The following is a 12,634-nucleotide window of genomic DNA, read 5'->3' on the forward strand; positions in this document are numbered from 1 at the left end:
TATCTCTAGAAAAAATACAAAATAGGGCTGTGAATGTGGCTCAGTAGTTAAGCGCCCCTGAGTTCAATTCCTGGTACAAAAAAGAAAGGTGGGGGGAAGGAAAGAGGAAAACTCAGGGCTGGAAACTGGTTTGAGGAAGATGCATCTAATAATATCTGGCACAATTTCATGTGGAAACAGAGAGGAAGACGAACCATCCTGCACATCACATATCGTTTATTTGTATATAACCTGGTATTTTCTCAAAGGCATCTATTAATATGTTTGATATCATTTTTTTCTTCTTTCAGCACTGTTTGTAACATTCCTCTATGTTGCTACATACATTACTTTCTAGTGCCTCAGAGTGCTTCACTGTGGGCATCTCCCACATTTAATACATCTGTTCCCCAAAGTATGGAACCCAAGATTACCTTCAACTTTCTGTTGTGACAAATAACTCTCAGATAAATATTCTCAAACATGGACAAGGAGCTTGAATGAGAATTTCTTTAGAGAGATATCTAGGAACAGACGGCCAGGAACAGAACTACTGACATGAGATGGACCTGAGCAGGTAAGACCAGCCACTCTCCCCAGCAGTTGAACTCCATCTATGTTGCCACAATAAGGCTTGATGGTCTTATTTTTCTCCATCTTCATCAGTGCTTGGCATGATCTAATTTTCTAATTTTTACTAGGCCAATTAAGAAGTAATATCAAAAAGACTGACTATTGTCATTCTGACTGTGCTTTCCTGGTATCTTCACATTCTTCTCCTGCAGCTTCAATGGAGGAAGACAGAAAATGGCCTACCCCTTCCAGTGATGGTCAGGGAATCTGGCTTTGGCAGAAAGAATGCACAAGGTATTGAAACCCACAGCCTTTCTACTGAAGAAATAAAGGACTCCAATACTTCCAAAAATTATTCTTTCTCAAAGGCTGAATACACAGAAGGCAAAAGCTCTTCCACTCTCAGCAAATTCCATGAGGGAAAACAGGGGCAGGTGCCAAATTTGTAGTCAAACAATAATTTAAAATACACACATATGGGCTGGGGTTGCGGCTCAGTGGCAAAGCATTTGCTTAGCATATGCAAGGCATTCGGATCGATTCTCAGTACCACATACAAATTAATGAAATTAAGGTCCATTAACAACTAAAAATTTTTTAAAAAAGATATATACACACATGAAATACACATTTGGGTTAACAGACATATAAATGGAAAAAAAATACTTGTATATATGAAAAGGTGAACATTTGTTCTGTGGAAATGGAATGCCTAGGCAACAACTATTAGGAGCAGAGGAAACTAAAAGGATATGGCAGATGAGCACATCCTTCAAGTAGGAAGCTGTAGGTGCCACGAGTGCTGGTAACACAAGGTGATTACCAAGGGAACAAACAGTGACACCATAGCTAGTGACACCAGGATCAGGAGAAAGGTACAGAGATTCCCAAAACCTGAGGAGTCCAGACTCACCTTGTTGGTCTCTGACACCTGTCCTGCTGAGGCTTGCCATCTGCTATATAACAGTCCTGAGCCCACATGGTCTTGCACAAATTTTAGATTCCCTGACGAGAGCAGTTGCTGGGCTCTGTGTTGCCAGTTCACGGTTCTTTCGATCATGTATCGAAGTGCATCTCCCTCAGGAAGGCGAACTCGGATTCGCTGCAGGGAGGCCAGCAAGGGAAGAATTTTCTCTAATGGAGGTTTCTCTGACCTCCGACAATGGGGACAAAGCCAGATTTGGAGCCTTTGAGAAATACTGGGTACCGCCACACAGCTAGTGTGGAAAGCATCCCTGCAGAGTTCACACTGGATCATAGGGGTAGCTGGGGCCTTCTGACATAGGCAGACTTTCATCTCCACATCTTGGGCAGGTGACAGCAACTTCCCTTCATTGGCAAGTCTAAGAGACTGCAAAGCTTCCATTTCCCTTAGGCGAGCTTCCCCAAGTGTTGCCATCTGAAAAGAGAGGATGGTATCATAAAGAAATTGACTTCCCCAGAACTCAAGGTCCTAGTAGTTAACAGAAAGGGCCCCACAGTAATTTATCTGCATTCAAAGCCTGGCTCAGCCTCACATTGTAGTGCAAGGAACTGTGGGGAACATATTCCACTCTCTATAAAATAGAGATGAAAATAGTGTGCACCTCACAGGACCGCAATGATGATTAGCTGTGATACGTGAGATATATCACTCTGCCTGGGGCATAGGAAGCACAGTATGAGCAATTACTTAACATACATCACTTCTTAAAAATCCAACATCTATGTACATTTATCTCCTAGAAAATTTACTTCTCTGTAAATAGAGACTTTTTTCTATACTCCATGTGAGCTCATTTCTGAGGCTCTCCACTTGTTTTCAGTCCCATTAGCTTTTGCATTCTTCTAGAAAGGTACATGAGATAGAGGTCTCTTAGGCCAGCCATTACATAGTACTAGTGTATGTCTAACTGCTCTTCAATGCTGAGGTCTTCCATGTGTGCTGAGTACAGCAATTACAGGCAATGAAACTAGAGTCCTCATTAAAAAAGAAAAAAAAGAAACCTTTTAACCAGATTTATTTTTTTCCTCCCTCCCTCCCTCTCTCTCCTCCTTCTTTCTTTCTTTTCCGTACCAGGGATTGAACTCAGGGGTGCTTAACCACTGAACCATGTCCCCAGCCTTTTTTTTTTGAGGCAGGGTCTCACTAAATTGCTCAGAGCCTTGCTAAATTGCTGAGGCTGGCTTTGAATTTTTAATCCTTCTGCCTCAGCTTCCAGAGTTGCTCATACAGGTGTTTACCACCACGTCCAGCTCAGATTTTATTACATGTACACATGCATACTAAACTAAGATCATTTAATGCAAACACAACAACATGTAAACTGCAAAGCTGCTGTTCTGCAGCAAGTTGAATGTATTCATAAAGCCTTTCTTCTTTATTAAAGAAAGCCAGCACCCAGCAGAGTTCAGTCACCTTGTCTTGAAAACAAACACAATCAACTTCATAGTCATTAAGCTGAAATGACCATTTAAAGCTGCCCACAAGTGAAACTTTTTATATTCAGAGAATAAAGCACTTTCTATCTATAAGGCCTCCAGTAAATAAGCAAGCCCAAGCATTACAGATTTATTCACTATCCATCATGAAGTAAAAGTAGAGTATAAAGGTGGCAAATTCAAATTTGTACCATGTCAGAGTTGGCCATAACCTCAATCAAAAGCTGGACCATTAAAGCCTTCCTCTAGCACATTACTAAAAGAAAACAGATACATGAAGGGAAACAGATTTTTTTAAAAAGCTATCAGATGCAGGACCTATTCTATTTTCTCAAGTCTTTAAAATGTTAATTTGTCAAAGGTGAAACCATTCCTAGTGATCATATCCACCCATCCTCCTTCAGTCACACCATGAATTATAAGACCAGAATGAATTATTGTCTCTTTTTGAGATTGAGGAAGAAAAATCTATGGGGGGGGCAAGAAAAAATAGTTCCAAAAGTATACTAAGTAACAAACCTGTGATATATTTCTTTAAAAAATCTTATTGAAAATGAACATGATGTTCAGCAATATATATGTTATCTAATAACAAGGTGTCCTCTTGTAACCAAAAAATGGAAATCAAGTGACTGACCTTTCAGGGTTCTGCCATGCGTGCATAGGAGGAGCTCTTAAACCAGAGTCCATGGACTAGATGGGCAGAGACTGACTACACACAAAGTTTCAGACAGACATATATGCATTTCAGGGAAAAGGGACTATGACTCAGTCTTTACAAAAATGAAGCACAGATATAATAGTGTAGTTCACTATTATATCTGAGAACTACAGTAACTACACCAAAATAGTGCTTGGGTTGCAGAAATATATACATATACCCCAAAGAAACAATGTGTCAAATATATAAATAAACCAATGCAATCCCACATCGATCATAAGAGGTCAGTGAGCTACAAAAAAGCAAACAGGAGAAAAGGTGCTCTGGCGCAAAGATGAACCCATCCAGTCACGTTCCAACATCAGGTTGCTTGCTACATAATGTTATGGTCAACAATAGACTGTATATATGACAGTGTTCCTGTAAGATTATACTGCCTACTGACACTGTAGCCCTATTAGTTGTAAGGGTACACCTCTATGATGTTCACCCTTCCCAGAACTTATCCCATCCTTTAGCAACAGGTGATGTATTCCTGCTCTGTAATGGGCCATACTTTGTGCCAATAAAAGCATCCAAATCAGGCTGGGAGTATAGTTTTATAGTAGAGTGCTTGCTTAGCATGTGGAAAGCTCTGGGTTCAATTCCCAGAGCCACACAAAAACAGCTTCCAAATCATGCAGCTATCTTCTTTTACCTAATACTGTTCATTGAACATGAGCTTGACTTGACTCATTAACTTGAAGATGATATCTTGAATCAACAGTTTTACTAAATGCAGGTCAGACTCAGATAAGCAGTGCTGGGCATCAAACCCAGAGCCTTGTGAATGCCAGACAAGCACTTTACCACTAAGCTAATTCCCCCCATCCCTGACATCTTTCTGTGTTGGTCAGGTTTTTTGGTTTTGTTTATGATGATGTTGTTTTTGTTTTGTGAGATAGTCTATGTTGCCAAATCTGGTCTTGTGACACTCTTGCCTCAGCCTCCTAAGTAGTTGAGATTATAGGCATGTGCTACCATGCCAGGTATCCTGGGAAGTATAAATCTTTTATACTTGACAATTTCTAATAAAACTGAGCACTTTATTCTACTTGCCTTCCCAGTATACCTGTATATCTGAAAGGGTTAAAAATTATCCTTCCCAAGGCTGGGGCTGTAGCTCAGCAGCAGAGCTCTCACCTAGCATGTGTGAGGCACTGGATTCGATCCTTAGCACCACATTAAAAATAAACAAATAAAATAAAGGCATTCTGTCCATCTACAACTACTATGTGTGTGTGTGTATATATATATATATATAAATAATATTCCAATAATAAAGGAGAAGAAAAAACCCTACTACGCACAGCTGAAGCAGTCTCTTTGCTTTCACTTAAAGCCCTCTCCAGGGCACTCAAACTCTCCAATTTGGCGCTTTTCTTCTTCCCACTTGGCAAGGGCTCCTTTAACTTTCTCTGCTTCCTTTTCAATCCCAAAAGGCCAATATCACATCGAGGACACAGCACCTAATGTGGGACAAAGCACAAACATCAGCAAAATGGGTTTCAGATAAAGCTAAATAAAAGACTAGTCTATTAAAAAAAGGAAAGAAGGAAGAATGGGGAAAGGAAAGGAAGACAGGATTGCTTACAAAATATTTACTTTGATTCCAGATTCAATTAAATAGGTAAAAATATGCAATATAGGGCTGGAGATGTGGCTCAAGTGGTAGCGCGCTCGCCTGGCATGTGTGCGGCCCGGGTTCGATTCTCAGCACCACGTACAAACAAGAATGTTGTGTCCGCCGATAACTAAAAAATAAATATCAAAAAATTCTCTCTCTCTCTCTCTCTCTCTCTCTCTCTCTCTCTCCTCTCTCACTCTCTCTTTAAAAAAATATGCAATATATCACAGACTCTAGTGATGGTGCATGAGCATCAGCTTAGAAAAAAATATAATAAAAAAGTACAGATAAAGCACTTTATGAAATAGGTGCTTTCTAATCTGGTAGTAATGTAAAACTAAGTTTAAAAGTACAATTTCAACAAAGATAGAGGAACTTAAATGAGAACATGGTCTTTAGACACTGAATGCCAACAGGTATCCAAAAATAATTTAAGATTGCTAAAAACAATTCAGAACACAGATTCATATGTAATGATGTGATTTTTGTATATGATAGACCACATATTTTACTAAGCTAGGAGATTTTAGTGCTTCCAAGTGAGTCCGCTGTAAACTTACCTCTAAGAGAGAATATGGAGAATTTTCAGTCAAGAATGTATTAGCAGCACATTCTTTCCAAGCCTGAACTTCAGCTACTAGTGATTCCAGTCTTGGCAAAGAATTTAGACGAACTGGGATAGATCGACCTCTTGTAACAAGTTCTATGAGCGTGTCTAACACTGGCACACGTTCTCCAGCCTAATAAATTAAGAAAAATTACAGCAATTTAGGGAAGAAAAAAAATATTCCATGTAAAACAAGGAAAGAATAATTCAGATGGTCCATGATCAATGGACCAATTCAAATTACTCTGTGACTTCAACATGTTTAATTCCCAGATGTTCCAATGGAATGTCAACATGACAAACACTGTGGTGTCTCTTTGTTCTATTTATGTCATTCTACATTGACTTGTTACATTGGTCCCTATGGACTGTCTGAAAAAACTCAACAGAAATAAAAGCTTACAGTGACCCAAGCCTTTCATATGCTGACTTATATTTTAAAAAGCAACAAAAAAGTATTTTTCTCCAATCCACTCACCAATGATGAATTAAAGTAACCCAGAATAAATTATTCAGGAAACTAAAATCTGAGTTGAGAAAGCCCAGTGGTTCTTAAACTTTAGCATGCATAAGAATCATCTGGAAAGCTTGTTTAAACACAGTTTCCTGGGTCCCATCCCCAGACATTCTGATTCAGTAGGTGAGGGAAGGGTCCATGAATTTGCATTTCTAACAAGTTCCCAGGTGATGCTGCTGCTGCTGGTGATGCTAATGTTGCTGGTCCAGGAACCACAATTTGAGAATGATAATGCCAAACTGGAAGAAGAATAAAAGCATCAGGTTATGGGGGATGAACTGCACCAGTGTTGCTCTAATACAATGGTAAAACTTAACATGGCTAATGGTCAATCTTCCAGATACATCACCACCTCACATATGGATGTATTTACTCGAGTTAAACATATTTAACTCAAATCCAGCAAGGCTTTGAAACTAACTTTGAAACTATAGAAGACAGAACACACCACAAAGAATCTCTTAACCAGACAAATCCAGAAGGTGGAGCATAACTCAGGAAAATTAGACTGGACAGTGAAACCAGGGAGGGGGGGGGGAGAAGGGATGGGGAGAACTCCATGACTTTAAGAAAAAAAATAAAAAGAGCTATAGGTGCAATGGATTAGACAACCCTAAACGACATTTCTAGGACAACAGGGTAAACTGGGCAGTTGAATATTTATGCTCTTTTATATTTATTCTTAAAGAAATGAATCTGTTAGGGCATAAATTTCTGATGGACATTTAAAATAAAAGCATTGACTCATGAGTCACATGCCATTCCTATCATTGTTATTCAGAAGAATATGGAGTGGCTGGGTACTGGCCACGGCCAGCGGAGGCAGCTAAACTAGAGATCTCTCAAGCGAATTTCCTAAGATATCAAATAAAACACAAATGCACATTTACCTTTAAATTCGGCTCCTCTGCCCTCAGCCTCAAGCTCCCTAAGCGGGGAAGCGAGGAATATCAAAAGAGGCTGGCGAGAGAGAGTGAGCATGTTTTGGAGTGGACTTTTATTGGGGGGACTCTAGATTCTTTAGAAATTTCCATCCAATGAAGGTCAAGAAGGGCAGGGTTACAAGGACAGGTAAGGTAACTCAATTCCTGGGGAAAGAGGAAGGCACGCCCATGCATGGAGAAACATTTGGCTGCATTTTTACTACCCTCAAGATTGGGGCTACCATCTTCAGCCACTTAAAAATAGCCAGATCAACAGGGATGACTGATAGTGCCTCAACCGATCAGGAGGGAAAAACGCTGGTCACATGATGTGACAGCCCTCCCACAGCTGGGCACAGCTGTGCATGCTTATAATTCCAGTGGCTCCAGAGGCTGAGGCAGGAAAAAGAATACTCCATAACCTTCTAAAATAAATAATCTAACTATCAAGTGGATTGGTTTCCTGTTGTTAATCAAATCTATGTAAGAAAAGGCAAGGCTATTTTTTTTCAAATAAGAAGCAAAACTTGCTTTTTGGTCTTAAGGACACTATTGCAAAGAAATGAATGCAATATACCTATCCAGAAGCATTTCCTTGCTTTCTGATTTAAACAAGCTAGCCTCTCCATTTGCATAACCTCACCTTCTGGTTGCTACCAATCACTGAGTGAAAAGAGGGCCATGACTACAACTAATTACTATAACATCAACAACTATTGAGAAGAGCCTGCAACTACAACTCCTTGGGCGTTTACATGCATGTAAAATACTTTTGTCTTGCTAGGATTACATTTTAATTACATAATATCCCTCAAACAATGTATCTTCTTTTAAGCCCTGTTAACCAGAACAGAGGCCCAGATATTTTGTTGCAAACATTTATCTACAAATGTCCCATTTGGTATTTCTTATTAACAAGTGGTCAATAAGCATCAATTAAAATTACACAAATATTTAGAAAACAAGAGTGTCTTATTACTAGAATCTGAAAAGAAAGCTTGAGGCTCTTTTTCCTCCCTCAAAAGGTCCATCAAATCTACAATAATTACAAAGATAAAAGAAGACACCCATTTCCCCCACCAACTGCTTTTCAAATTGTTATCCAGCTAAAAATTGGGTAAATCATAGAAGGCAGTTTTTCTGAACCTTACTAATGTTTCAAGTGAACTGGAGTTGGGGGTGGAAGGAAACACAGCAGACAGTACTGAGGATTGAACACAAGAGCTCATGTATTTTAGGCAAGGCCTCTATCACTTAGCTACATTCCTAGCCCAAATATAACTCTCTTTTTAAAACTTTATATCCAAGTCAATAACATCTAGCAAAAGGCCACATAATTACTTAATTGGTGATAATTACTTTGGATATAACTTTGAAACCCATTTTCTTTTGGTGGGGGGGGGTGAGAGGATAACCTTTTTCTCTCAACAACTTTTTCTTTTCTTTTTTTTCCCTTGATCTGCAACCAAGTACTCAAGAAAGACTCCAAAAAGTGGGTTGAATTGTCTATGCTTTAAATATTTGATCCAATTGGTCAGGATAATAACAGGTAAGTATATCCCAAAAGGCTGAAAAGAATCAGTATTTGGGTCTCAACTCTTAAAAAGAAAACAATCTGTGCAGTGAAATAAGATTCCACACACCATCCTTAATAACATGTCAATTATTAGCTGGGAGCCATGGCACACACATGTAATCTTAGTGACTCAGGAGGCTGATATGGGAGGATCCCAAGTTCAAAGCCAGCCTCAGCAACTTAGCAAGGGCCTAAACAAATGAGCAAAATCCTGTTTCAAAATAAAACATAAAAAGGGCTGGGGAATGTGGCTCAGTGACTAAGACCCTTGGGTTCAATCCCTAATACCAAAAAAATATATATCCTACTGTAATTTTATTACTCCAAAACAGGACTGCCTACCACTAACTGAAGGTTCTATTCCATTTATTTCTAGTACCAAAAAACAAAATCCAAAAACCAACATGTGTGCGTGCGCGCGCACACACACACACACACACACACACACACACAAACACACACACACACCCTCTCCCCCCAAAAAACCTGCTTGTCAATTATTGCTCTTCATAGATGCACTTACAAATCTGGGACATTTTCTTTTGTTTTTAAACCAACCTGCAGAGCCTCGACATCCTGAAGCCAGTCTCTGGCTTTTTGCACTGAATCTTTCAGGGCTGCACCATTGGGCAGATATGCGGGGATCTCCTGGATCTCCTTTACAGCTGTAGCAAGGCTGTTCAACGAATGCCGTGGTCTACATAAATTAAACAAAAAGACTTCTCAGCATTTTCTATGAAGGTTCATTTTTCTTAAAGTTAAAACAAACCCTCATTTTAAAAAATAAGAAATTAAGTATGGCAAATAAATCTGCAAATGCAAATGGCACTGGTTATTAGATATAAAATTAAACTTTAATTGCTCTATAATCACAAATAGGATTAAAAAGCAAATGATTCAGTAAAGCATTTAAGCTCTACTTGGACCTGATCTTATGATGGTATAAACTCAAACTTCCATCTGCACAAGGTAAACAACTTACTGACAGACATCTCTTCTACGTTAAACTAGATAAACTGTCAGAATTGAGAGTTTCACTAAGGACAAAGTGAAATTCTACAGGATATTAACACATTCAAAGCAGAGTACCAAAAATTGCTCTGTTCAAAGACCTCTATTTTAGGATTACAAAAGAATGTCTATAACCTAGATAATTTCAATGCTTTATGTTGTCAAGAGGACCAACAAAAATCTATCAGAAACAGCAAGAGCAGGAAGAAGCTTCATTCTCTCTTCTCCCTCAGATGGTTAGCCTGTGTATAATCTAAATCTAAACCTCAAAAACAGATAAAAGTATCCTGATTTACTAAATCAACAGCACAAATGTACAGTCCTGTTTCTATAGAAAAGTTGCATTATCTACATGTTATCTCTCAGCTCTTTCTCTTAAGACTTCCTGACACCCCTCTTATTGGTTTAAACATTTCCACCTATTTGTAAGTGTTTTCTTCTCTTGAAGACAGTCTCATTGGGATCCAGAAAAATTTCATTAAATCTTATCCCTAGAAGAGGTAGTTCATTTAAATCATTAATTTCATCATGAGTAAAATAAAATAATAATAATAATAATAATAATAATAATAATAATAATAATATTCTTCACCTAAGTTGCAAAGTAGGCCAAAATATCTAAGATATTTCCACATGTATTCTATATGCATTTTAGCAACTGAACACTTGCAAAATGCCAACAAATATGCTCTCTGTGCTTTAAAATGTAACTATCATCCAACCTTCCCCAAGATAGGGATATGGGTTTACTATTTTTACCTGACCTTGAGAAGACTCTTGGCTTTGTCATCCCAGTGCTCTGACACTGTAAGCAGTTCTTGCAGCCGGGCCATAGCTTTCTCCACTCCCGAATATGGGGCCAGCCCCACTCCCAGGTCTATGAGACGTCTCATATCATCTAAAGTAAGGGAGCTGGGATCTAGATAAGCTTGCTGAACTTCTTCTAGCCAATGGGCCTGCTCCAGGCGTATCCGCATCTCAGCAAGCTGTGGAAGTTCAACGTCAAATTCAAAGCTAACATCTAGCAAGTCCTGTAGCTCAGCAGCACTAGGCATTTCCTCAGAGAGTAGTTTCTGGCTGTGTTGTTGGAAGTCTTCTACACGGTTCAAGAGATCCTAAAAGGAAAAAAGCAAACAAAAACAAATTGCATTTGGTGCAAATGCAACAAATTACAAGCTGTCCCACCAAAGTAGTAATTTCAAAGCCAGACGTGGTGGTGTACACCTGTAACCCAGCAAATTGGGAGGCTGAGACAGGAGGATCCCAAGTTCAAGGCCAGCTTGAGCAACTCAGCAAGGTCCTAAACAACTAAGCAAGACCCTATCTGGAAAAAGATAAAATAAAATAAGGGCTTAGGATATGATTTGGTGGTTAAACACCCTTGAGTTTAATTGCTAATAAATAAACAAGTAATTTCAGGAATTGGCTCCTTTCAGACTTAGAATCTTTAATTCACATTCAATGTGATCCTCTGACATCATCCCTCCTTGATTTTACTAATAATATAAGTAAATGAGGCAACTAACATAAGCCAACTGTAGCAAGTTTCTTGCTAAAACAGAGACTATGTTTTGTTTTTGTTTTTTTTTTTTTTTACCTTACACCAACTGTAAGAACTAGCTGGTGGTCACTTTCAAAATAAAAATTTTGAATTTTCTCTCTCTTCTACAGACATATTATAATTTCTTTATGTGCGCCCAATTTTAATGTATATTAAAATTTATTTGAAATAAATGAACAAAGTAATTAGGAAAGAGAATTTAATGATTAAAGTTTATTTACAGAACACAGAATTAATAATGTACTCCCACACATCCTCTATAATTACCGTTAGCAGTGGTGTTTGACTGAGGACACATGGAAGAGCATACAACTGTGTCACAAATTGTTGGAGTTCATTCACTGTCAACTGATTTTGGGATTTTCTTCCACCAGATCGATATCTGCAAAAAAAAAAAAAAAGTCCAAGGAAGCTGTATGAGAACCTTATTCATCACTCACAGGTTCCAATGTCAAAGAAATCTGGGACAGAAGGAAAAATCAGTTAAAACAGGTTTCCAAGTTTAGGTGACAAAAATGATCAGAAGTACATACGTAGTTTGCCTTTTGCCATTAAGCAACTGCTGGGTAACAGAGGCACACTTTTCTGCATCTTGTGTGACTAAGCGAAGGTGATGCAAAAGATCATTATCTGGGAATTTCTTCATTTCCGATTCTTCAATTAAAGACTTAAAGCTGACAAGATCTAGGAATAAAGAAAAAAGTCACCTTTTTATAATTATTATATTTAGTAGTACTGTCATAGAACTGAGAGGGAGAGATTGCTTTTATCTACTCTTATCTATAAACATAACTTGAACACTATTGCAATGGTCATTAATAAATTTGTTCATTTGAAGTGGGCAAAATGGCATAAGCCTGCAATCCCAGCAACTTGAGAAAAGCTGAGGCTGGAGGGCTGCAAGTTCAAGACCAGCCTCAGCAATTTAGCGAGGCCCTAAGCAACTTAGTGAGACTATCTGAAAATAAAACATAAAAAAGGGGGTTGAAGATGTGGGTCAGTGTTTCGATGCCATTGGTATCAATCCCCAATACCAAAACGTAAAAAGAAATTGATTACTTAAATAAACTTATTCATTTGAGTGGGGGGTGGGGGTGGCAGCTGGGCAAGAAACTGACTGGCAGGGGTGCAGTGCAGGA

At 38.6% G+C, this 12,634-nt stretch overlaps 1 pseudogene; it reads right to left on the reverse strand.

Moving 5' to 3' along the window:
• Positions 1 to 1,324: 1,324 nt before the first annotated feature.
• The window catches only part of LOC143640236 (lysine-specific demethylase 5B-like), a 53,121-nt pseudogene continuing 41,811 nt past the window's right edge, over positions 1,325 to 12,634 (reverse strand).

The sequence above is a fragment of the Callospermophilus lateralis genome, unplaced genomic scaffold (genome assembly GCF_048772815.1).
Source record: "Callospermophilus lateralis isolate mCalLat2 unplaced genomic scaffold, mCalLat2.hap1 Scaffold_139, whole genome shotgun sequence".
Lineage (NCBI taxonomy): Eukaryota > Metazoa > Chordata > Mammalia > Rodentia > Sciuridae > Callospermophilus > Callospermophilus lateralis.